The sequence below is a fragment of the Poeciliopsis prolifica genome, unplaced genomic scaffold, assembly GCF_027474105.1.
Source record: "Poeciliopsis prolifica strain line A6 unplaced genomic scaffold, Auburn_PproV2 SCAFFOLD004, whole genome shotgun sequence".
NCBI lineage: Eukaryota > Metazoa > Chordata > Actinopteri > Cyprinodontiformes > Poeciliidae > Poeciliopsis > Poeciliopsis prolifica.
In genome coordinates this window covers 15,334,443-15,361,741 of record NW_026562379.1, presented here as the reverse complement: position 1 = coordinate 15,361,741, position 27,299 = coordinate 15,334,443, and the positions used below count along the sequence as shown (strand labels likewise).

At 38.5% G+C, this 27,299-nt stretch overlaps 1 protein-coding gene across 4 annotated transcripts in view; it reads right to left on the bottom strand.

Moving 5' to 3' along the window:
- The window catches only part of nectin1b (nectin cell adhesion molecule 1b), a 205,484-nt gene that overhangs the window by 68,084 nt on the left and 110,101 nt on the right, over positions 1–27,299 (bottom strand). The window lies entirely within an intron of this gene.

Genomic DNA, 27,299 nt, shown 5'->3' with positions numbered 1-27,299 from the left:
GAGGACATAAATAATTCTTGATCACATTTGTGGCTGCTGTATTAAAGTATTAATCTTTAACGTTTCTCATACACCTCTGAAATCAAGTGGAATTGAACAGTCTTGTTTTTCTACAATGCTGAAACATCTGCTTCTCTGCTACAATCACGCATGTTGCAAATGCAGATAAGCTATGCTGTAGCATCCATTGTTTGTGAAAAAAAAAACATTGATCAGGTTTTGTGTCTCCTCATTCTCTTTAAAAACTGAAAGCCGCAGCTGTGACAGATTTCTGCTAAGTTTAACAAAAGCTGTGACAAAAAGCGGGGAGTTGCAAGTCAAGCCCTTGGATTTAGAGGGTTATTGTATGAGAAGATGTAAGTGAAAGAGTAATGATCACAAAGGACGACGTTAAGTTAATTAGGATTCGCAAAGTGAATTTTCTGGCGTTACGGTTATTGGAGCAGAAACAAAATGGCAGCAATTAAGTAAAGACAAAACACAGACACATTAAACTGTCTTGAAATATTAGTGAATACTTTCTTTGTCTCTTCATTTGAAACTATTCATTAGTATTTAAGATAAACTGATTTTCTTCTGCACTTTGTGTCGTTACATTCGTGTGTGATAAAATCTTAAATGGTGGAGAGCTGCAGATGATACTATGGTAATTATTTGCTGTTTTGTGTTTGCTTTACATTTTTATTGCACACAAAGAGGCCAATGTAAGAAAATAGTGTACAACATTGTTTCTGAAAGACACAATTTTGGTTGAAAAACTGTGGCGTAGTGGAGTGACAGTGGTGACAGTGGTAGGATTGCTGGTTTGAACTCCCATTTTGTTTGTGTCAGTCATTGCCATTGGGCAAGACATGGCATTGGTGCAGTTTCTATCAAACTGCCCCAGGGTAGCTATGGCTACAGTGTAGTAGCATTGCTTTAAAATACTTTTGTTAGTTTATAAATCACTGAATGTCTGAGCAGTAAAGTACATTAGAGACCTGCTATTGTTTCCTCTTACTTTGCCAATGCAATGTAACGTCTTTGACCGGCTTGTCATTGTGTTTTCCTTGCTATACAAATAAAATTGCCTTGCCTAACCATGATGTTCTATACAATGTGTTTACTTTCCTCGTGTTTAGTGCTACATAACTGTTTGGAATGAATCACAATGAGCGCAGCATCCATCCATCCGTCCGTCCGTCCGTCCGTCCGTCCTTCCGACTATTTTGACTATTAAAGGCTCATTTTTCACCATCTGAACCAGTAACTATAAATCCTGTTTTATTCCGTACTATTCACTGAGGACATTATTTTCCATCCCCTTGGAAATGTTGTTTTCTTCACCAACTTGTCATTCACATTTCGTCTTTCTGCTCTTCTGCACACAGCAGGTAGCATAGTTGCGGTTTTATTAGGATCAAGCTGGAGGATCCTGTTATTTGGGGCAACTGGAAGTGCTGCTGTTAAAATCAGTTTGAAGGGAAGAGAAAATGAAAAGCAAAGCGAACCTCCCCCACACTACCCGTTACTTGAACTCACTATATTTTTCTCCCTCGCCAGTGTGAAGATGACAAAGCAAAGACATTTGGAACCTCCTGATCCCAGCGGCAAAATGCTGCAGAGCCGAAGTTGCAACATGGGAAGATAAATCTTTGTGGGTTCATCAGTTTAAGCAATCCCATTCACATTAACACACTGTCATCTTGCCAATAAGGCAAACATGGTTTCACCTCCTCCCATGTAATTACAATATTAGTGGAGCTTTAACGCAACTTGGCTTGTTAGCCAGAAAAACTGTGGTTCCTGAGCCCGGCCCACTGTGGTTTAGCTTCACCAATAAAGCTGTTTGTGCCTCACAAGAAATGTTTGTGCAGTTGCAAACCCCACTGACGAGGTTGTTCAATGTGGAGCATACACTGCTTTTATAAATATTGCTTTAGATTTATTCCTACAGCACTTCTTGCTTAAGAGACCTCTTGTCTTTGATGACTGCCTCGCTCCCCTCCTCGGCCCTCTCCCTCTTGCTCCTACATCTGCTTTCATTTTTCTCGGAGCGTATGACAAACAGCAAAGAAATTTCAGGCTGTGGTCATCCTAAGCCAGTCGCCCCTCCCCCTGCTTTCTCTTGGCAGGATGGCTCGTGTCTCACATTTAATCATGAATGCTTCGCCAGGCAGCTGGGCCTGAGGGAGAGTCGGAGGGGGAACGGTGGAAACCTGATCTGGTAAAGCAGGCCGTGTACAGTGAAACCTTTTCATAAGGACTCGGGCCCTAACAGCCATCATTGGAGTTTTATCAGGGACGAAAAAAGAAAACGAACGTCCAACATGTTTCAAGTCAAACTGGCAAATGATGGCAGCGGGAAAAAAGCACAAGGTTTAAGTAAAGCAGCCGGAACACATTAAAAAGCAAATTAATTGAACAGATGGAAAAATGAAATCCCCCTCTCTGGGCATGCAGTTCCTTCTTTTTTTGTGCTTTATTTCTTACATCAGGAAAGTGACTCTTTTCCACAAAATGAAAATAAAAACATTGCCAGGGACATATGGGATCTATTTAGCTTTCCAAATTCAAAGTGCCACCAGTGGCCAGCCCCACATCACAGTGTCAAACATTCTCATTCTCATCCATCCCTGTATAATTTCATCCTCAAAGAAAAAGCTTTAAGGGAAGAGATAATTGAGTGGCACATGAACCTAATCTTTTCTGCAGAGTCTCCCGAGGGCCCTGGGAGTGACAAAACTCTTCATCTCACAAGTCTCAAAGGAGAAAAATTCTCTTAATTCCACACTGGACTCAATTCAGAACACTGGCGGATAAAATCTACCTTCATTTGGTCCATTTGCTCTCTGACAAGAGCAAATTATGCCAACGGTGCTTCTAAAGTCCAAACCATGTGGTTGAAGTGTTTTGAAGGTTACAAAGCACCCTTCTGTGTCATTGTAGCGGTAATAGATGCAAGAGAAAAATTAAATCCATATTTAGGCAAGAGAGATGAAGTACATGGCTAATTAAGTTTGATATATTTAGAACACCTTCCAAGATTAAAATCACAAGCAGCTTCAGTCACAAAGTTAAATGATAGCAAGTTAAAAAAAAAAGTGATAAAAAATATAGTCCAGTGAAGTCAAATAAGATACACCAATCAAAAAAATGTCTTCTTAGACAAATCCATGGACTCCACAGTGTTTTAAATTTAAGGACAAAAAACTGACTCTGTCACCTTTAGCTTTATCGATTCCAGGAGAGATAAAAAAAGAAATCCCAAAGCAGCTGACCTCAGGGTCCAGACGATGGTTTACAGCTGTAGAAGTTCAAAAATGTATAAAGGTTCACGACCAAGACAAACCAAACCAGAACCTTTAACCGTGCTCTGCTCTCAGCAGGGAGCGAGCTCAGAGCAATCACTATTGATGTGCGACGGCAGCGCTTGGAGGATCCAATCAAAAGGCTGCTTTTAGGACAGGCTGTGCACAATTTGGGGAAGTTTTACTGAAGAGAATCAGTCATTTTGGGGATTAGAAAAAAAAAGGATGAGCATGTATTTCAATTTCAATATGCAGGATTCCAGCTCTCGATCTTCTAATAGTTCTCAACAGATCAAATTGGCTCAAATATTACGCCTTCAAAAATCACTTTCAGAGCTCAGGAATCTGAAGTTGTCAGCAGCCGTTCAGCTGGATGAAATCACCGGACTACTTTGTTAAATATTTCAAACGGCAGTAAAAAAGTGAAAATCATCTGCACTGCAGTGATGAGAGAAATGATACTTAGATACTTGGAGGTGATTCACTAGAGTTGGTTCCACAAAACGAATCCAAGGTTTCTCCAAGTTGCTAAATTCAATTCTTTTTTCTTTTTTTTTTCTGAAAGATTTTCAAGAATTTTAGGGATAATTAGAAATTTGGAGACGGTGTGGCAGCTACTGATATCTGTTACATGTACAGTTTTCTGAAAAGAAGACAAATACAAACACTTTTAAAATATGCTGGAAGCTAAAAGTGATGCCTTTTCCAATCGCCATTGAAGACTTAAAACATAAAACGTCTTCATTGAAAGGAAAACATAATAATTACTGTCTAATGTGTTCAATCACTTTGGCAACAATAGCTCAATAAAAGGTGGATTGGTCCTGCAACCAATCGGTGAGATCCACATCCACTTGATGCTAATGTCCAAGCAAAGGTGTATTTTTATGACATTTTGGACAATTCACATCAACAATAACGTTATCAGGTCTGGGGACGATTAAAAAAATAATTAAGCAAACAGATCAGAGAGTATTAAAGGCTTTACATCTATATTCTATATTGGTTACTGTATATATTCCTGCCATTTCTTCCAATGTGTGACCCAATTCCCCCTGCAGTCGTAGACTAAAAGTGATACGTTCCATCAGTTTAATGTTTTCCACTACGGAGATAATGAGGCTCATGGTGGGAGGGTCTTTGCACAGCCAGCATTTTGTTATGGTCTTTTCAGCAGATACTAGGCAAATGTTCAAGAGAAAAGCAGTGAGATCGCCTGGAAGATATCCCAAAAACACTGACGTGAATGAGCAGTCGATGTTAAAGCTTAATATTTCATTGATTATTTTCTTTACTTCACCCTAGAAGGGTCGTGTGGATGGGCAGATCCAGTAGCACTGAATTTAGACAGCATTACAAAGAAACAGATGATGATCCTCCAACTGGAGAGATGTTAGTTGATATTGGAGTCAGAACGGTTTTGCATGCAACTCTGAGCTCAAAGGGTTGAGAGTTTCAAACTTTGTGCTGCACTGACAGGTGTATGGCAGCTGTCCTGGCGGAAAAGAAACACGTCTAAATGCCCAAACAGCAAATCAAACTTGCTAGTAACCATTCAAAATGTGGGAAATTATGGAATTTATATTTAGAAATGCAGGCAATCGGTACGCACAACTGGGAAATGTGGGAGTCTTTACTCCTGGTGACAATGTAGTTTACTACCATCAGCTTGTGAATGTCTGAATGATTGTAGAGCAAAGAGCTTTGGAGTCCTCTGACTTGATTAATCACCATTTACAGTCACCATTTTGTTACAATAACCATCAGTAGGCAAAAGATTTCTCCCAGAAAAGCTTTGGTTGAATTTTGCATCACAAAAGCATGTGACAGGGTATAATACTTTTCACTTTAATATTTGCTGGTTCTTATCATTTATAGTCACAACTTTCTGGGAATTATTTTTTCACATTCAGAACACTGTGTCATTCAGGCTCCAGAAATTCAAATTGAGCCTTGTCCAGTGAAACTAATTACCACCGCTGGGCTCTAATGTTTGCCTGTCATGACTTAGAAGAGACATGTGTAGTAAGTATGTCATTACGCGCTCCTACACCCACAGCTGACAAAACCATTCCACGGGAGACCTCTGAGCAGACGCCGTGTGCGGGAATCATGCCGACCCGACCCGAGGTGAGGGTTTTATTTTTTTCAAATATTTTCAGGCAAGAATAGAAAGCTGCACTGATGTATGTGTGGAGGACAAGATGTGATCCACATTTCAGCATCAGTCTAATGAGACAGCACAAGAGACGCAGGCTGCCGCCATCATGAAGGACCTTGATAATTGCAGTGAAGAGTAAAGTCTACCAACAAGGATTTTTAATAAAGGGAAAGCAGGAGAAAGATAAGCATGTGGGTGCTAAAACAAATATCTGGAGGCAAAAAAAGGAAGAAGCACAGAGCAGAATCAATACATACATTTGAGGAGGATCATTAATTATCTGAGCAGAGAAGCTCTCTGATAGATTCTGTGAAGAGCTGCTATCATGCATCTGCTTTAAGGATGGATCAACAGCTCATCGTAAAAAGCCATGAGAGTTTATTTTCACTTCTCGAGATGTTACGAGTTTGCTACATTCAAGTTGGAAAGAGGAAATGAAGCAGCTTCTGCCCCTGTATATTAAATAAAATGCAATTAATAACCCTAAGCAAACCACAAAGCAATGAAGAGTTGGCACCAGTTTACACTTGTGCAACTAAACGTAGCTGAAACATTAATAATAGTTCAAAAACATATGAAAAACATAACCTCACTCATGAAACATGATCAAATTTGTCTAAAATGCTGAAATTATATTTTCACGGCACTTTGAAGATGTGAATATCTTCAAAGTGCCGTGTGGATATTTCTGAGTCGATATTTGATAGATCCACAGATTTATCTTGGAGTATATCATCAGCTTCACGCATCTGGAACGTGAATCTCTACGCAGACTTTTGTCCAGCATCCTTCGAACTCGGACGGATTGAACGAAAAGCATCCGCGGACGGCAATTTTGAGGTCCTGTCACCGACTCCCAATTGGATTTAGAGCCGTCCTTTGCCCGGACGATTCCAACTCGTAAAGGTCCACTGATCTATGCAGCTGAGTTTTAGCTCTGGCTGTATCTTTGGGGTCGTTGTGCTGCAGAAAAATGAACTGGCCAAACATGGAGAAGCAGCATTCAGCTTCTATGCACCACAAATCTGGGAGAAACTTTTTTGTCCAGATTTGGAAAGTGGTGGTTTACTACTTGTTTCATAATTAATGATTGTGTTATGTCTTTAGGAGACAGTAAATACCTTTATACTGTTGTTCTCTAACAAACCTCCGAGTTTTATTTTTAATAATTAAGTGGCTTCTATTAAATCTATATTAGCCATTAGAGTAAAATATGTTTCTTTCCCCTTCATAGCTCACAACCTTCTTGTTGCTCTCCTGTCATGGAAAATGTTAGTAAAATAGGCTAAAGGTTATTTCCAATGTGGTAAAAATGTTTAATGTTTCAGGGGAAAAGCACTCCTCCAACAGCAACTGAACAGAAAAAAATCACTAGTCTTTTAATTCAAAAATAATCAATTAATCAATCAGTAAACAGGTTATGATGAAAACAACCAAACAGCAGGAATAAACACATCGTTCTGATTAGAGAAAGGGGCTTTCCCCTGTGTGTTTAGAGACACAAAAGTCATTTTTGTTTGTGATTTTTGAAAGGAATGATTCTGATAGCTGCAGAGAGAAAAAAAGTTTTAACATCAGTTTGTTTGTTGTATTTTTTTCCTCCTGAAACAAATGGGCATTGTGCAGGAATGACTCAACTGGGCAAGATTTCTACCAAATGATTGTTGTGTTCTTTCTCCCCTTCATTCTGCTCTCGCTAACCGGAGCGTGCTCTTTATTTATGCTTCGTCTGAAGCACCCCCAGCCTGATGGACACAGGCAATGAGTGACAATGCCAGCAAATTAAGAAATACAAACCCCTTCTCCCAGTGGCTCCGCTCCCTTTAAAGCAAGAACTGTATTCTCGTTCCCCCACCGCAAACCCATCTCATCAATCAGAGGAAGCACCGGGCGAAACGTTCGAATCCAGTCCAACTCCTGTGCTCTGTTGTTTCCACAGACTGCCCTTTCTCTGCAACTCCTCCTAATACATTTAGGAATATTAATCTGGAGCTGCTTAAACAACTGCAATCAAAAAGACCATTGTGCCCTTAAAAGAATGAGACAATTATTTTAGCTAGAATTAATTTTCCTCATAGTTTTATTTCTTGCTGGGCTCCATTTCCATCTTAGATTTATTTTCCAGTCATTGTTAAAGACCAAATAATGTGAGCATAGTCCTTTGTTTTTGCCCGAACCACTCAAGCAGAACATGATCTGCGGAGAATAATCAGGAGAGAATATTGATATAATAGAAATGCTGTAAAAGGCAGGTCTCCGTCCCACAAGATCACCTCATTTTGACGTATAAACCTGCAGCAAAATCATTATGAAGCAAAGGCCCTTGTCTTCCATCACGGCTCTCCCGCGTCAGGCCATAATGTACCCTGCAAACTTTCAATACCTTTGTAGCATCTGCTTTTTTTTTTCCTTTTCTTTTTTTATTTTTGCAGCAAGTCATGAATTCAATAGAGAAAGGTCTCTCTCTAACACAATGCATCACCTGATTGATGGCCATTTCTGAAAGAACTGCCAGAACAAAACAAGACCCTCAACTCCAATTCCCTCTGAGGCGATGAGTTTTGTCGGGTGTCAAAATGAACAAAAATAGCGAGCAGAAGCTGATTCATTCTGACCTGAAAATAGATGATGGATGAAAAACCGCAGGAAAGACACGGAGCGGCTCTGCCTTGTGAGAATGAAAAAAATATCACCTGGCAGATGAACAGGTACTTAATTATGAGGTACACAAAGTCGCATCAGGCTGCTTGACAATAATGTTTCCCCGAAACACTAATAGAACTGTCTTAGCTCAAATAGGCTCTTCTACTCTGGTACAACATTGTGTCAGTCAGATGACAAAATGGCAAATGAGAGCAATAATATGTACATTTATTACAGAGGCAGGCAAATTTGGGGGCACCTCTTAAAAATCCTTAGAATAAATGGATCTTATATTGGAATAACATAAGCAAATATTTTAAAAAACTTATTTTGAGTACATTTTTTCATCCATTCATCTATTGTCTGTACCTGCATTTCCATACAGGGTCACGGAGGAGCTGATGCTTATCTCCACTGCTTATTGGTCGAAAGGCAGTATATTCCCTATGCACACACACTGATTCCTAAAGGCAAAAATGGAGACACCAGCTAATCTAGCAGTCATAATTTTTGGACTGCAAAGTTCATGCAGAGACACTCCAGGCTGGGAAGTCAGAAAAAAGTTTTTATCAAAATTTCTGCTGGCATGATTAATTAGCGCTTTGTATTTTTGCTAAAAACATCTCCAGGTCTAAGGATTTGGGGCAAAGAATCCTTGCAATCCTTTCCAATCAAAAAAGCTAGTTAAGATAGCATCAGTTAGCCCTTTTGCTGACTTTGAAAATGTTTGGCACACTTAGGTTCCCCTAAACTAATTTGTCTATATAAATCCTAAAGCAGTAATTTACTTTCCTGTTTTGTAAACTTTTGATTACTAAGAATTCTTATTATCCTCTTAATCTGGAATATGTGAAGATTTTTTTACACAGCAATTCTGTTTTCTGGCTTTTTGTCCCCCAGTTATTTACAGGAACAAAATAAAACACAAATAGTAAAAGAACAAGACAAAAGCATAAAACCAATTCCTAAGAGCATAACAGAACACGGAAACTATAATGTCAACATGTAACTGGAGCGTTTTAGTATTAGCCATATTAGTGAATATCTTGCTTGTGTAGCGCGTTAGCATTAACGGAACCGATGTTTATTTTTAACTCAGCAACTAACTCCAGTTAGTGGTGCACACCACTGCTACTTAGCAAAACTAGATGGTTAAGAGCCATTAAACCTAAAAGACAATTTCACAGAAGATAATTTTATGAGCAAACTGGAATGTTTGTTGTTAAAATGCTCATCTGAGAAAACCTCACAGTTACAACTCTACATCCGTGAGAAGAGGACAGATTCTTTTCTTTCACATTCCTCCCAAACAACTTCTAGCATTGAATTCAGTATCTGAAGGCCTTTATGGTAAGTTAGAAAAGCCAAGATGCTGCTGTTGCAGTTTTTCAGCAATTAGGGATGGAAAATTATACCCTCATTTTTCATGATCGTTAAAAATTATCACAATTACTCATCCTGTTCCAAGGCAGCTGTGATAAGCTACTTTTTATTGTTACCCGTCATGTTACTCATGTTACTTGCCACTGCAATGAACAAAAACATGGAATAAAATCTCTAGTCAATTTCACCCATCACTGCAAACAGTAAGTTTTGTAGAGTTTAACTCATCCTCCTCACTGTGTGGTGGCCAGATAAGTGTGGGTTTCTGAACAGTCTTGTGGCCGATGGCAAAAACATATGAACTTGTGTCTTGCAGATCTTCAAACAACTTTAATAGAAACCTGAGAAAATGCAAAACTATTGTTTCCCTAAATTTAAGACAAAAAATGCAATAAACCGTCAGTCCCCCTAATCTTATCAATTCAGTGTCATCATGCACTGGCAATCCTCTTTTGTTTACTCTGCAGCATTGTTTAAATTTCAGCCACACTGGATGAATTTTCAGCATGGCTGTCATGTTTGTGCTGCAGAATCAGTCAGATTTAAATACAGGCTTTGATTTAGCCACTCAAAGCAAGGGCTGCACTGATCAACCCCAATTACGCCAATTTTGGGTGACTGGCAATCTTATCCAGATTTATTTCATCTACCTTTGCAAAGAATGAAAATCAGCCATGTTCCCCTTTTGCTGAGAGAGGACGGACTGTGCCAGGAAAAAAACAAAAAAAGAGCGGTGATTGGCCAGAAAACTGCAATCGATGCACTCCTAATCAAAACCTTACTTGTTTGAGTCACTAAGAAGTTAACTTGCTGGGTTTTTTTTCAATCAATTGCCTGGTGTTTGTTTGAGTTAAAGGTCACGACCTCATGGTCAAGGTTCACTCAGTAACCTGAGGTGTTCCAGGTTGTAAAGCAGCCCAAGAACAGTTTCTGTTCACATAATGTGAAAAAAAATTACATGTTGTAAATACAAGGGGAGTCCTGAAATTAGACAGAACCGTGCTGAGTGAGCTTTCAAAAGAGGTGCGCCCAAAAGAGAAGAGATTATAGGTTATTCAAATATTAATTTAACCACTTCAAACAAAAGAAACAGGAGTACAGGCGAGTAAGTGCTGCAGCAGTCAAAGTACAGGCTTCAGAAACAGCATCGAGGGCAAAGGGAAGTTGATCCTGAAGGAAATACAACTTTTATTTGTGCATCAACAACAAATCTATATGTTTGCCCTTGAACACGTTGGAGGAAGAATTTATTAACACAGCCTTTGATCTGATTTTCAAATTATCTTCCCTCAGGGATTGAACAAATAAAAGTTTACTAAAACATGTTCTAAGTCAGGTTAGCCACAAAGAATTTACCTGAACTCCATCTCCAACAAGTCAAAACACCATTTTTACTGCTGCCCTGAAGGGTATAGTTATTGAGTCACACCATCGGTGAGGAGGTTGTTTAGCTGATGCACTGTTGTGTCCCACCACTTTTTTTGTGTCTGTGAGAGTGGACATTTATTGAACACAACAATTTATCTGTCATTGCATGGTGTGAGCCTCCTTCCATGTTTTCTTTTCAAGATAAAACCGCAAAAATAGAAACTATGGACTCCTTTGAGAGTGCTTCAATAGCAAATGAAAAGAATGTCTTCCACTTTAAAACATGCAATTTGTTGTTTTTAGTTGAAATAAGTAAAGATGGCGGTTTAGACTGACTCAAACATGAGTCCCTGGAATCTAAACAGTTTACTGTGAGCAGAAACAAGAAGCACGTGTTTGGTACAACCCGATGATACAGAAACTGACAAAAGCAAAAAGAACACACTGTACTTCTATTTTTACATATTGAACAGTGTAAAGAGTATTTATTATTTTCCATGTAAGCCAGTTAATTTATCCCTATGTTCTAATAGTGTATGTGGATAATATTATAAAACACTTAATTATTTCCCATGTTAGTGGGTGGGAAATAGCTTTGGACTGTAATTTTGTAAACTCAACTTTTTGTCAGTTTTACATCATGATATAATATTATTCCCACATCAAAAACATACCTGCAGTGTTTGATCTTTTTCAAGCATGTTTGAGAAATCCTCAAATCTTCAGGGGTGCTCCTCCTTGGAGCTGCAGTTTCCAGCCGAGTTTCTGCCTCACTCAGCTCCTCTAGACTAGCCGCAGCAGCAATTTGCAAACACCTGGTGGAACTGCAAGGCTGCTGAGCTCATCATACAAACTACTTCTCAGTCCAATGTTCCTAAGAACAGCTGCATAATGAGGTTTATTTTGTCATGACCTGCTGAAAGCGGCGTGCCAGAAAGAGCTGGAGCTTCTTAAAGAGACAGAGACTAATTTCAAGGGGTCAAAATGCAAAGTAAGCTTATTTTGTATATACATAGCATTTTTACATCAACTGAAGGTAACATAGTCACTTGATTGTCCTATGAAAATACATAATATTACCCCTTTAAGTAGTCAGTGGTCCAAATTGACTGGACTGTGTGGTTTGATGTAAAATGTGAGCTTCTGCAGCACAGATGTTGTCGGACCAGTCGGGGTTCACATGCTGATCCTGTTTCAACTCATGTTGTTGGACCAAAGACCAGTACAGAAGGTGGGCTAGTCTAAATCAGTCACATTGCTTATCTCAGGAACTCGCAGCAGCAGAGGAAACTTGTTGATCCTCTGCAGAGGAACGGCAAGCCGGCGGAGGCAGTGTGATGCTTGAGGCAAAGTTGTGCTGGGAAACGTAGGTCCTGCCATCCGAGTGGATATTACTTTGACACATCCCACCTGCTGGAGCACCGTTGCAGATAATGAACGTCCTTTCATGGACAGGCTGCAGCCTCTTCTGACTGGATAATTTGCTACAAAGCAAAAATGCTAAGCTTGCATTCCCCTTATAAGTGGGAAAGTAATAACAGTTTTGCTCTCCGAATCCCAAAAACACTGAATCAAATCAAGAAATGAAGTTTGCCACAAATGTATTTTCAGAATATATTTGTAACGCAGTTATTTAAGATGTAATTTTATTTGTATGCAAAATTCTTTTTTTTTTTAAGACATTGTAAATATCGATTAGCATGAAGGTGGTTTATTTTTTGAAAAGAAAATAAAAAGCAAACCAACATGAGTTGAGTTTTGGGATGCTTTTTATACACAGCAGACAGCTGATAGATGTGTTGGAGGGATTGTTCTATAATGTATTTTTACTGGCACTGCAACCCCATGCAGAGCTGCATGCAGAGCTGCATGGGGCCCCAGGGCCACTTACAGGAAAGCATCTTTCAAACCTCTCACTGAAATGGTTCCAGAAGAACACAGTGATGCATTAAATCAATTAAATTAACATATTTCATTGATTTTGCTACAAAAGTGCTGTGAAGATTACATTTTGTCACACTTAAATGTATCATATGATCAAACATATCAGACTCATAAGAAGAAATACAAAAAAAAAGGTTTTTAAATGATGAGTTTTGATTGTTTATGGTTTTTGGTAGGAACATGTTTGCATAACATTTTCTCCCCAAATTAATTAAACTCTCTTTGAAAACTGAAAGCTAATTTTATTCAGTTTAGCTTTTGTCTAATTACAGTTTAAAACAGGTATTGTGCAAAAATCTGTATTTTTGAGCATTATTTCATGCTATAACCTTATTCCCTCATCAGAAACGTACTTGGAGTGCTTCTTTGCTTCATTCATACATGTTTGTAAAATCCTTGAAACTAAAGCTCCTAAACGGCTTAACGGAGGCCGAAGAGAAGCCATAACGGATGTTATGAAGTCAAATCTCTTTTAAGTTATTTTTGATATGTACAATATTTTTGTAACAACTTGAAGTTACTTGAATGTGCCATGAAACAACACTAAAAACACATGTCACACCAAAACAACAGCAGGAGATTAAACAAAATCTACAAGGGCACAAATGCTTTTTCACAGAGCTTTACGTCATCTTATTGATAAAAGAAAGTAAAAGTACAAGAAATGACTGACAAAGATGGCAGTGGAAAAAGAAACCTGATCTGTGGGTAAGGACTTGGCCTAACTGGAATTTCTTTTCTGTTCAAAGTGGGAGTTTGCTTTTCTTTAGCATGTTCTTGTCAAAGAACAATTGCTTGTGAGGCAATCAGCCGGACTGCTGCTGAATGCCGTCTCTTCAAACAGGAAGCTTTTACCCCACAAGTCCATTCAACGAAAGAAGGAAAACCTGTTAAATCAACACAATTGTCTCATGTTACCTATTGACAAGACACTTCAAGGCAGGAAGTCTTTCTGTCGATACCCGCACAGGTTGAGTGAGTCATTCTTTTTCTTTTTGTCCTGCGTTTAGACAGGATGGACATGCAAGACGGCGCACCAAAGTTTTCCGAGTGTCACTGGGTTTACTGTGATTTAACGAGCTTTTCAATGCCACCTATAATTATATCAACACAAATACGTGTGGGAAATGCATACGGAAATAAGTGTTATTGTGAACTGATGAGAGATTTCCAATTAGTCAAGTTTACAGGAACAAACTCAAACCCCTAAGTTCCCTGATGGTCTTAAAATGTTCATGTTGTGGCAAAGTACAAAGGCTGTGAAAGCAATCTGATGAAACTTCAGAGAGTGTGGATAATACAACACAGACACCACAATCCACTCATTTCCAAGTTATAAATAAATAGCGACAAGAAGGAAAATTAATCAGAACTTCTCTTTAAGGCTGCATGTTTGGCCGGCGTCTCAGCAAAACAAGATGTCAAAGCCTTTTGGAGAAAAGCTCAAGTGATTATGAGCCTGTGTGTCTTTATGATTGTCATGGAAAGACAGACATGAAGGAATATGTCATCAGACATGGTTAGCAGTTAATTATGCTAAAGCGGATCTGACTTTGATCGGCAAATTGAATCTTAAAACAATAAGTGAAAATCAAATCCGTCATAAACCGCAAGCACAAAAAACAACAAATGCTTGGTAATTATTTCTGTTTTAGAAAATTACTTTGAAAAGCCAAACTACTTTCTGAAAGACTCATATCCCCTCTGATGTTTTTAAAATGACTTGGCGACGTAGATTCACCAACTTAAACATACATCGCCTCATAAAAGTATTTACACCCCATAAATGTTCCCTTATTTTATCATCTTGCAACTTTAATGTATTTTTCTGGTATTTTATAAGACCAGAAAAATACACAACATACTCTAACACAGCATGCTTTTGGTGATTTTCAACATTTATCTAAAACAAAAGTCTAAAAAGTTTTCATTTGACCCTTTGCCTAAATTGCAGTACCGTAACTCTTCAACACCATCTGAAAAGTCCCAACGGTTTTCTGCACTTTCCAGCCAATATTAGCTTATTACGGTAATTTCACTTCCGAGATAGCAGGGATTGAAATAGATGGTATATTGCAAGAAGAACTGGTAGATATTGAAAGCTCTTGTTGTTATGGATAAATGGCCAAATATGAATTCACTCACAGGACATTTAAAGAACTTTGAATGGACAAACAACACAGACAGAGCAGCATTTAAAACAAAAATGTACAAAACATAGAAAGACATTTTGCATATATATGTTATACCCTGAACTCTTCCAGTGTCACAGTTTACGCTTCAAAATTCATATAAAAATAAACCTCCTGTTAATCACTTTTTGCGATCCAATTATAAATTGGTTGATCCAAACATTTATCAACAGCTCAGCCCTGCACCGTGTTCAATTTAATTTGAGCAGAAAGAGCTAAGCTTTTCACATAAAAGGGTATAATAATAATCATCAACTAATTTAGTAATCAATTAATCATTAACTGGAGCATTTGGACTCAAAAAGGCCTTTTGCTGAACGACCAACATAGTCACAGCTAGTGGCTAACGTTACGAAAATTAATGGGAAAAGCTTGTTTTAGCTGCAGATGATCTACAAATGACTAAATTAATGATATTTTATTACGTTTTAGGCAATAAAATTGTCATTTTCTTATTTAAAAAATGAATGAATGTTTAGAACATTTCTTATTACAATATTTCAAATATAGTATGAAACAAACTTGAGCAGTCGAATGAAAAATACAATTAATTGATTAATCGTCAGTGTAATTGATTAAAATAATTGTTATTTCGATCTCTCAAAGTTCTGTTTAATCCGTCATCCAAAACTGGAAGGAGTGAAATAAACAATGACTTAATGAAGAGGTGGCTGAAAGCCGAAGTGGACATCTTGGGCCAAGAGACTTTTTTTTAAAATTATGTGTAAAAACCTTTGAATCACATGAATATATTATTTATCTTCTCCTAATTATACTTTGGTGATCTATCACATCAGATATCAACAGACTGGAGTTTAAGGCTTTAACATGACAAAACTTTGCAGGACATTAATCAGCCTTTCTGCAAACCTGTTAACCTTTTGTTTGGAATCGAACCACAACTTTAAATTCCCCGTAGAAATGCACACACAGCTTTCCAAGCAACGCTTAAGGCTTCCAGGTTTCCTTGTGGGGTCCTAGAAGAGCTTTAATTGGCTTCTTGTGTTTTGGCTCATATGGGCTTCTGTTGCTGGAGAAGATTAATGACGACAAGGATGTCATCAAAGAAGCCGGAGAAAGATTAAGTAGTTTCCTTTGCGCTGACACTCATCAAATCACGTCTGTGAGAAAACAAAGACCGCGCAGGTGGCGCCGTATTTGATTAACAGAATCAAAGACAAAGTGCACAGATGAAACAAGGCAAAAAATTAATATTTATTAATTATTTTTTACAAATGAAGGTCATATTTTCTTCTTAAGAATATCATTGATAATAAAAAGACATTTATTAATGACAACACAAAAAAAAGAGCATGAAGAGGATGTGGACATGTTATGTCCCCTCACACACATAACAGGAGAGCGATGGATGAGTGTGTGACATTTTGACTAACTGCTGTGAGTCTGTGTCGTCCAATGACATCGAGTGCTGCGAGTGTACGGCAGAAATTAAAACGATAACTGATAAGTGGTACCTTTGCACGAACTGAAAGTCTGGCTGATTTCACCAGCAGCTTCCAGCCTGGGAGTTTGCAGCTGTTCGCTGCTTGATAAGGGAAACTCTCTCTCAGGATAAGGCTTTAGTTTGTGCATGTTGCTGCTTGGAAAAGCAATTTTTAGAAACGTAATTTACAGATTCTTTCTGTAATTTTGCTGGGAAAGAACATATCTCCAGTAATATGGTCAAATTTTATGATGATTTTACATTTATGATTTGTCTTCAATTATTATTTTTTACTCTATTGGAGAAACATGCCTCCTCTTTATTTTTATTTTTTATAGTTTTTGTTTAGAGAGGAAAACAAGGTTTGCCTTTGACATTTGGACTCACTGACTGAAGTTAAAACTGTTAGCTGTGATTTTATGGGTCAGAAAGTTCAACTTCTTTTTTTTTTAAAAACCCCAAAATTATCCAAAAATATATATTTTTTACACATTTATTATGGACTTAATCTAAAACACAGAAAAATGGACGTTTTCATGACTGCATATTTTTATTGCTCTGCTCCTCCTAGAGCAACACATCAAGCGAGAGCAATCAATAAGTGTGTGAGATTTTCACTAACTGATCACACTGAGGGTACACTAGAAGTTAAAATAATTGATAAGTGTTAGCTTTGCATAAACTGGACGCCTGGCTGCGTCAGACAGCTGGAAACAGCCTGACACTAATAAACTGATCTTGGCTGGTTTATTGGTCCAGCACCCTGACAGGGTGGATTCATCTGTCACAGGTGCAGCTGAATATAAAGGGGCATCATAAAAGTTAATTATTTAATGAACTGAATTCAATAGGCGTGTGCAGCATATCTGAGGTGCTTGAAAGAAAATCAAGCACCAGGCATTTTCCTTAGCACTGACTGGCTGAACCCCCCAAGATGTCAGTGCTGAGATGTTTTCCACTGTGTGTATTAATGCGTATGAAAGGGTATTTGGAGGGTGAACTCCTGAAACAGCTGTTTTTAGAGGGATCTCAATATTTATGAGGAATTTGTGCCACTTCCATATTGTCCATATGGATGGATATCTGATAGTCTTCAAAGTGTCTGCAGCTTGAAATAACACGTTGCATTTTATTCAATTCTTACATGATTAATGTGAGACGTGCATCATAATTCTGCACCAGAAGCCAAGCTCTGTAAATCCTGACAAAAACAATGTTTTTCATGTTATGATTGTGCGACAGCAATGTTGGCTCCCATTGCTCAAAAACTTTAGAAGTGATCCAAAATGGCGGCGGCTTTGTTACCCCTAGCGAAAGCTTTGGAGTTGTATACAGAAGCTTCATTGTAATCGCGTTCATAGAGGCTAATGAATAAATAAATTGGTTTTCAGCAAAAAAACGTGGCCTAAAAGTGGCTCTTTGGGTCAGAAAGGCTGCAGACGTCCTGGCTCACACATGGTTAGAAACACTCACACCCTTCACAAGGAGGGTAAACCAGAGGCAGCTGCATCCAAGCAAATTATTGAAGAATTAGGATTTCTGCCAAACTCCACAGAGGTGCAGAAAAGGTGGCCATCCTCTGACATCTTATTAAAAAGACTTTAAATCCTAACAGGTCTGGTTTTAGTTTGTGTGAATTTTTAACATACTTATGACTTGTAAGTTAATTTGGCCACTAGATTGGTGGTGTGTTAGTAATCATGTGTCAGCTCATTAGGTTGGCTTTTTTTTTTATCCTCGCATGGTTCAGCATTTCAAATATACAGTTGCACTTTAATCAGTGGAAGTCTGCTTATGCATTTGCAGCAAATTATCACTTAACCTTGAAACACCAGAGCTAAAGGGGCCTGTGGTACCAGACAGACACGTTCTCTAAGCGATCAAGCAGTGTTAAAAGTAGAACTGTGGACACAATTAAAAATTGTCAGATGATCTCTGGTGCCCTGAGATAAGTGAGTGGTTCGGCCGACTGCTGCAGATACCTGCTCAAGTCTCTCCCAGAGCACAATCAGATCCCACTTCTCTTCAATTCTGCTTTGTCTCTCAATAACTGCGTCCGTTTCTATTGCAAACGTGTGCAAAAGTTTTCCAATATTCTGCTAATGTCAACATTGCAGGGTTTCCACTAAACAAAAAGCACAATTAAAATCACATGGGAAAAAACATGTTGCATCAGCATCCTCCTACCACTTCCTGTCGTCTTTTTTCATCTTTTCCGACAGCAGTAGCATCCCGTTGTTGATCACATGACTCGTGTGACACTAAAACATTTTACCAGAAAACCTGTTGAGTTTTCATTAAGCAATTTTGTTTTGTTCAATTTGCACAATTGTATATTCAATTGTGCAAATTGCATACAATTTGCACAATTTGTATGCATTTTTGTGCATACAAATTTCCAAACCATCAATAGTTTGGAAAATCAAACCATTGATGGTTTGATGGGAAATGGTTCTCCATCAAACCATTTTGAGAAGCTTGTGGAAGAAAACCGTATAAACAACAACAGCTAGTCTTCTGGACTAGTCTGTTCCAACAGTTAGTTGGAACAGAATGTTCCAACTAACTGTTGGAAGAGACTTTTAAAATGATGCATTCTGACAAAACTCGACTCTGTGGGAGACAAAGAATTTTTAATCACCCAAACATCCAGACTTGAGGATCTGACTAATGCAGAGGGGTTTACCACAGAACACGTGACCTAGTGCTGTTTCAAGGCTTGATTTCATCCACTTGAGTCAAGGGAATCTCAGTGCCATAAGCAGTGGTCAGTCCTGATGTCTCCGCTGATGAGGATTGTTTCTGACAAAAGGGTCATTGGCTCTGCGTGACGACGGATATGCCTGCATGCCCTGATGGGCTGCCTCTTCCCTCACAGTTGGTCTAAATGCAGACTGGCACTGACACTAATGTACACTGATGAAGCTGTGAGAGTCAATAGATGGGGAGGAGAGCCGGGGGAGAGGGGGGGGACACACTGGATTCTTAATTTACTCCATTTGTCCCATTTGTCAGATGCTGGACCTCTGTGGTAACTAAACGGGTGGATCAGTCTGCATGTCTGGCAGAGAGCCCTGAGGACAGGCAGAAGAAATTGAGTCACTGAACAAGTGAAGGTTCACTACATGGCGACCTTGGACATTTTTGCAGAGCTGTTGTGTGGGGTTTGTTTTTTGTTTTCTCTCCGTGAAAGCAGCATGTCCAGGTCGGATGACCTCAAAACACTGTTTAATGCCGAGTGCCTGAACTCGGCAGCTTCCTCCTGCACATGCTGTGGTGCCCCTAGGCAAGGCACCACCCAAGTAGCCTACCCATTTGTGTATACGATACAGGAATGTGTGTGTTTGTGCGTGCAAATACGACTCTGCTGTGGTTAGATTCAGTTAAATAAGCTTATTTACCCCACAGATGGTTTTACAAACTTTTTATAGGCCTTCTAGCCAGTTTGCTGTTTACCTTTTCTCTTAAACTGCAATTTGCCTTAGCAATAACACAAGAGTTGTCTATTAAAAAACCTAAATATCAAGCTGAAAGGAGAGAGAAAAATAATCACATGTGCTTGTAAAACTATCCGGATAGACAACATTATTAAAATCACAAAACAAAACTACACTCAGTGCATAGTTGTTGCTGAATAATAGATTTTCTATAAAGAGACACAAATGATGTAAACAGGAATTATGGTATAGAGTTTTCTACTTTTGGAAGAAAAATTCATTTTCTTCACAGTGGGATTGCACAATTACCTGAATGGAGCTTCAGAACATAATAAAAACAAGTTCATTCAGACATTCAAATATACACTTTAAACAGTAAATAGTAAGTCCCCAAAACTCAACGACAAACATTTTCAGGACTATGAGAGTGATTTTATAAACTGAACTATTTTTGATGAAGAAAGTGTGGATTGCACTTTAAAGTAGACGTGTCACCGTTTGCAGGCTTCTTTTCTAAGCTGTTCCAGATCAAGAGGGAGAACTTTGCAGTGTTCTGCTGTTTCACAAACGGGTTCATTACTTTCCCAGAACGTCACATTGTTTTTAAACTGGTTTGTTTTGAACAAGAACAAGCTGACTATTTAGTAATGAAGTTTCCATAGTGCAAGTTCTCCATCAAACCATTTTGAGAAGCTCGTGGAAGAAAACCCAAAACATTTAACACAATTAAGTTCTACAATGAAAAAAAGCCAATGTTACCAATTATTGAGGAAATGAGGTCAACTTCTGATTTTAAAGATATCAAAAAAAAAAAAAATGTTCTTTCTTTATCTCAAACAAGTAGCAAACAAAAAAAAATACTTTGGTTTTTCTAACTGACCAAAAACTAAATTAATTTGGTTTGATTTATCTTCAGACAGTGAGAAAAAAAGTGTGTGCCTTTTTATTAGGCGTATGTAAACTTCCGGTTTCCTAAGCCCAGAATGTCAACATACTTGATGCTAATAATATTATATTAGCCTCAAGCATCAAGTCTATTAACGTGCAACTGTGGATTTAAACAGGATTGTCAGTCACATCCTGTTTTATCCTCAACATTTCATCTTTAAAAAGATTTTTCACTTCATTTTTCACAAAACTAAGAGGAAGGTTCAGAAAACTCAACATGACAACTTTGCTTGTGTCTAATTTGAGACAAGTTGAACTGTGCATGCAAAACAAATTTGTTTATTCTCACCAGATGAAAAGAGTAAAACCATGAAGACGAAACTATAATTGAGTGCTTTTAGTGGATCCAGAAATGAGTCAGGCTGACTGGAGAGAAATGATTGGTCAATGAAGAAAAGCCGTTTCCTCCTTACTCAAATCAACACAAACTAAGTGAAAGGAAGCCACTATAACCAGAAGGATTGTCAGCCTTTTTCCCCCAGTTGCATTCGGCCCCACACTCAGCTCCTGGGTGGACGGGTTTAATTGGAGAACTCTAACGCGCAGCTGGATGGCGGAGCGACTCCTGCCCTCCCTGGCTCTGAAAACGAGAGGCCATAAAAATCACTGCTGCTGTCCCCATGCAGCCACTGCAGGCGTCCCTGCAGAAGCCAGCAAATTTATTCATAGGATCTGAGCTGTTTGTTTGTGAACCGTCTCATTTGCAAAATAACAGACAATCATAATTTCCGCGAGTTGATCCTGGGTTAATCCAAATAATTGACAATTCATTGTAAGTTCACGTTTTCTGGCATCGGAATTGACTCGTTCTGACTATCAGCAGGGCATAAATTGAGCGTCCAATTGATCAAGTTGTGCGGATGCAAAACGCTTTATAAACAATGGTAAATTAAGCAGAAAGTGGCAGTAAAACTTCCAGCATAATGGACAGGGAATAAAATAAAAAGATAAAGAAATAAAAAGAAAAAGATAAAACTAACAACCAGAACATAATTAGTCTGGAACTTTTTCACATTTTGTCATGTGAAAACCACAACTTTGATGTCATTTATTGGGATTTTATGTGATGCAGCAACACAATATAAAGCTTAATTCTAAAGTGAAAGAAAAATAATTTGTGTAAATAAAACTCCATCGATCAGGTGAGCAACATAGAAAACATCCTCAAAGCATTGATTTAGACATTAATGTTCAATTTGTATTTTTTTCACGGTGTCACTATACAATTCAAACGCTTCTGCATGTGCAGAAGAAAAACAATAATGTTACACAGCAGTGTCTTGTTTACTCAGCAATGAGAGCCCACGTGATTGTCACAGTGACAATTCCAGAGAAATTTGACGCTTAGATATTGGCCTCTGTTTCTTTAAGAAGTTCTGCCTTTTGCACGTCATGAAAATGCTTCTCATGATGTCACATACAATATTCGTAAAAAGATTTGACAGAAAAGTAGTTTGTATAATGAGCTCTGCACAAGTGCATTTTCACCGTTTTCTTGCTAATTGCTGCTGCAGCTAGTCTGGAGGAGTCAAAGGATCAAGGAGAGGTGCTGATTTAAGTATTTCTCAAACACGCATGAAGTAATATTCCAGGTATGATTTTAATAACAACATAGAGGAAGCTAATGAAAATAAATCACAGCAGTAAAGTTTTTGTGGAGCAGTGACTGCAATTTTTATCGTTAAAATTGTTTGGATGTGTAGTCAGAGCAATAAGTGGGGGGATTGTGATGTAATGCATTTCATCCACAAACTTCCGTTATTTCAGGTATATGACCTATGACATGAAAGTCGGATAAAATGTTTAGACTGCAGAGACTTTGAAAGCAAATATGGAAGTGGCACAGATTAGACTTTTCTGTGGGATGAAAAGATTGGAACTGGATCGTTTAGATCGCGATGAAAAAGTCGCATTTGGGGGGGAAAAAAAACACAAATTTGGGTTGCAGATGCCTGCTGTGCAAATGTAGCTTATTTGTGCGTCTCACACGCCTTTCTAGAACGATAGCAGGAGGAAATCCAGTGTACTCTTTACGACACTGCAAAAATGTTGAAGAACTTTCATGATAAAAAAGTTCAACATTTTGGGCTCACAGTGCAGAACGGTATGAGAGGTTATATATAAAAAAAAACAATAAAAAAAAAAACTGCACTTCTACTCAGAAATGTCATATCCAGTGTAATACAGGGTGGCGTAAACCTCATGCTGATTCTTTTCCTCAGCATTGAGAGGGAATGTGGAGAGAATAGATGGGAAGACACATGAAGCTAAAAACACTGAAATCCGGGAGGGAAAAGTGGTTTGAACCTAGAACAGGGCAACAACCCCAAACATCCAGCCAGAGCCACAAACGGACAGTTTGGATCAAAGTATGTTCATGCATCATGGAAGAAAGCATGAAAAATGTTGATATATGACAAAAATATGGAAACGATCAAGGAGGTATAAAATACTGTAGCCAGACATCATAAATAGTAGCAAAGAGCTGTGAAAGACATTCATCAGGGTCCTGACTCTGAATCAGTCACGGTTTTACTCAGCCGGGGTCAAAGTTGTTTTACTTCCTGTGTCAAAGTTTTTCCATCAAAGGTAAACTAGAGAGCTTCTAGAAAGCGTTCACAGCTTCGCTTTCTAGCGAATTGTGAAAGCTATTTTGTGTTACAAAACCCTAACCCTGCAAACGTTGCAAATTTTGTGTTACAGCCAACAGCAAGTTCTAATAATTTAATCTTTTCTCAAAGTTCTGTTCACAAATACTCCCTTATGATAATCTGGTGAAAAAAATAGCTGTTTAGATTTTGGTAGATTTATTAAAAATAGAAAACTGATTTTTCTGTATTCTTCCCCAGACTCGTGCCTCATGACAGGTCTTTTAATTTCATGCTTGATGTTTGTGCTCAGACATCAGACCTTATAAAGACAGACTTTCCAGCTCAAGCCCAATCAACTGGATTCACTACAGGTGAGTCCATTTAGGCTCAGCGTAATGATCAGTGTAAACAAATCAATTTGAGCTGTGAATTCTAACCGAAGTGTGATTTATTTGCTTTTCTTCTTTCAAAATATTAATTCAAAGCAAATGAAGGATCTCAGATGGTTGAAAAATAGGAATAAAACATGAACTCTATATTTAGTGTTTGTGTCTCAGAGCTGCACAGAGGAGCTGTTGGTAGCCCTGCTGCCTGCAGCAGCAGAATCACAATCTGGGCTCTTTCTGCTTGGAGTTTGCCTGTTTTCTCCTGCTTGTCTTGTATGTTTCTGTGTTGCCCTTTAATAAACTGGCAACCCAGTGGCAGACTCGCCATATTGAAGAGGATCCAGAATACACACCTGAGACAGTGAAGAAGAAGAAACTGCAACATAGAGCTACCTTCCCAGATCTTCTGCTTACAACTGGAAGATATAAAACCTGCTAATCTTCTAGATTAGAATTTTTCGTCGTAAATTTCTGACATTATTATCTAGACTATCTTTGTTTTTACACCGTAATTGTGGAAAAGTGTATATTTTTTGTGCAAATTTTTAACTTTTTGACATAATACAAAAATACTATCAAACTGCAGACATGTACTCCTATGTGGCATTGTTTTTCTTTTATCAATTTTATTTTAAGTTGAAGTCTTGTTTTGTTTCACATTGAAGGTATGTGTTGAAAAGCCCCAATGATTTTTTTTTGGTTGTGGACAACCGCGACATTTGCAGCATAATTTTGCTTTGCTTTGCATTCATTTTGAAATAAAAGGATGTCTGGAAAACACAAACTCGCATGCAGAGACGTGTGAGATTTTGAAGACATCAATTTGTTTTACGTCCAGGAAGGTGATGGAAAGCAAAGGTTAACATCTCTAGATTGTTCCTCTGATTAATTTGAGCAGCTTCCCGGTTTGCTGTGTTTGTTAAAGGCTATTTTAAGACCTCAGGGGGATAATGCATCCCAGGGGAGACAATCAAACACTCCTGGGACCAGGGAAGGTTAACCATCAGCTGCTCTGATTTAGGAGGAAGTGTAGAAGGAGGGATGTTGACACCGCTTCTGCGCATGTCCTTCGCATCTGCACTGTGAACTGGAATTTCACTCTTGCTGCAGTGCCTCTCTCTGAGATGACGGGCTGCAGCGAGGAACTTCATTAAAAATCACACACAGTTTGTGCCAGAACACCGAAAAGATAAATTAAGCAAGCTCACTTCATTTTATTTCCCTGATTATTTGAAGCAGTCATATTTACAGGCAGTGAAAAGGAAAAAACAAAAAGAAAAAAAACCTGAGTGGATGTCAGGTACCAAACAGCTCAAATCGTAGCAAGAGCTCTCAGCCAGGTGTGAGTGATGGTGTTTTAGAAACACCTGGGTTCTGTTCACTTGGCTTTGCTGTGATCGTTCAGTCAGATGCAACATTACAGAACAAAAAGATCTGGTGAAGAGGAGCTGAAGAGGATGGAGGGAACATGATGAGCCTCATTCAAAAAGGGCAAAAAAAGTTTTTTTCTCTGTTTTGCTTTCATTTTGCAGGTCCTGGCAGAAATTTGTCTCTGAATTTGGACGGCATTCTGAGCGAAACATGTCAACGTTAGTTGCCAGTTGTTGCTGATTGATTTGATTCAGCTCGGGACTTAAGTTTTAGGATTTGGAGGTTTGAGATTCTTAAAGGGGCGGTATTATTTATATTCCAGGGACATACCCTTGCAGTAGTTCAATAGCTGAGCAACTGTGTTTTTAAAAGAGGAATCACTTTCATAAGTATGATGCTCGCTGAATGTCTAGTTTCCATGCGATAAATAATACGCCACATCTTTAACCGGATGCCTGAAGTTTTTTTCTGATATGGAAACTTCACCCTTTAGTTCAAAATGTTTTAATGCATCTACAGGTAATAAATCTGCACAACAGAGGACCTCTGATGGTAATCCAATTCAGATTTAATAACTTGTAGAAATATTATATCATAATATATAACATTTTTGCATAGATTGAAATGTCTTTTGTCTACTAAATTGTCTACTATATTTACTATATTTTTGTCTTTTGAATTTTGCAGGTAACTAAACAAAGTGATTACCAGCTAAAGTTCATCCAAAAACAGGCTTTCTTTTTATTAATTTGAGAAGTGGATGTGTTGAACCCTCGGGGGGAAGCAGGCTGCAAACTTTTCTTCTGACATTTCAAAACACATCAAACTTCCTCAATTTTAGAATGACATATTTTATCCTCTAACGTATCTCCACTGCATTAACTTTTGGGACCTCTTGGGAGGAACGTATTAGCGAACCTTTTATGATGACTGAGTCGATTAAAGACTGTCGTCTGCGTCTCTGTGCGAGCGACTTTTATTAGACCCGAGTCGACAATGCCCGAGGTGGAAACGTGTGAGAATGTCTCCCGCGAGAAGAGAGGCATAAACTCATTCGTTTACAGTACGATCGTTTATTATAGGCGACCCCGACTCGACCTCGTAACGTACACACTGGAAACAACAGCAGAAACAGGAGGCAGCTTCATTTCTAGGCACTATGAACAACAATCTGTTTATGCAGAAGTAAAGGTTATCATACTGAAACAATGTGCGAACAAGCTGCGGCGGAAAGAAACACTTTTCACACAGACAGGAAGGTTTCTTAGTCTTTTGACAACAGTGGGAAGATTTATTAAAAAAACATATGTCTAACATGGCAGACCCAGAGTAGATAAAGCAGTTGTTTGAATGAGTGTGAGTTGCAAAGTGTATCTGCACCCTACTGATCAATGCATGAAACACTCCACTGTTATCCAGCTCAATGAATCGGATATGCAAATACACTTTGTCCATTAACCATTCAATCACTGTAATGTAATGACTCGTATTATTGGCTGTGGGTGTGCACCTCTGAAGTCATTTGGATTGATTTTTTTTTCTTTCCGTCTTCCAATACTTGTTCTACTGGAGCCTCAACGATTCACAGCAGCACGAAGTTTCCCGCAAGGCAGCAATATGTCTGAAATGTGTTTCATCCAGAGTCAATGTGCGGCTCTGACCCGCAAAATGAACCAATTCCTGACAGAAACAAAACTTATTAAAGTCACAGGGCTGAACGTTTACTCGCCTTTGAATTCAACCTGAAGTTTCCCTCAAAGGAAAAACAAAGAGCGCGACAGTCAGATTTTCTGCCTTTTACAGTGTGATGCCATAAGTTTTATCCTCCAATTTTGACACAATCTCCTTTTAAAAAAAAAATTTGTAGCCAAAAAGGAGCACATTTTGAAAACAAAAAGCTTCCCAGTTGTGTCCCGGAGGTAGTTTTATAGAGGAAAAGTGGTAGAAATCCTCTCACAGCTCTACAAAGCGGAACGAAATGGATAGATAAATAAAAAAATAAAAAAAGAGAAAGCTGGACAGCCATGCATGTTAAAAGCCTAAGTGCCATCAAAGCCCCTTGGGCTACAAAGGACTCTTTTAGCAAATGGATGGCAACAGCTGCAAACTCTGGGCTGTTCTTAATGTGCACAGTGCAGATG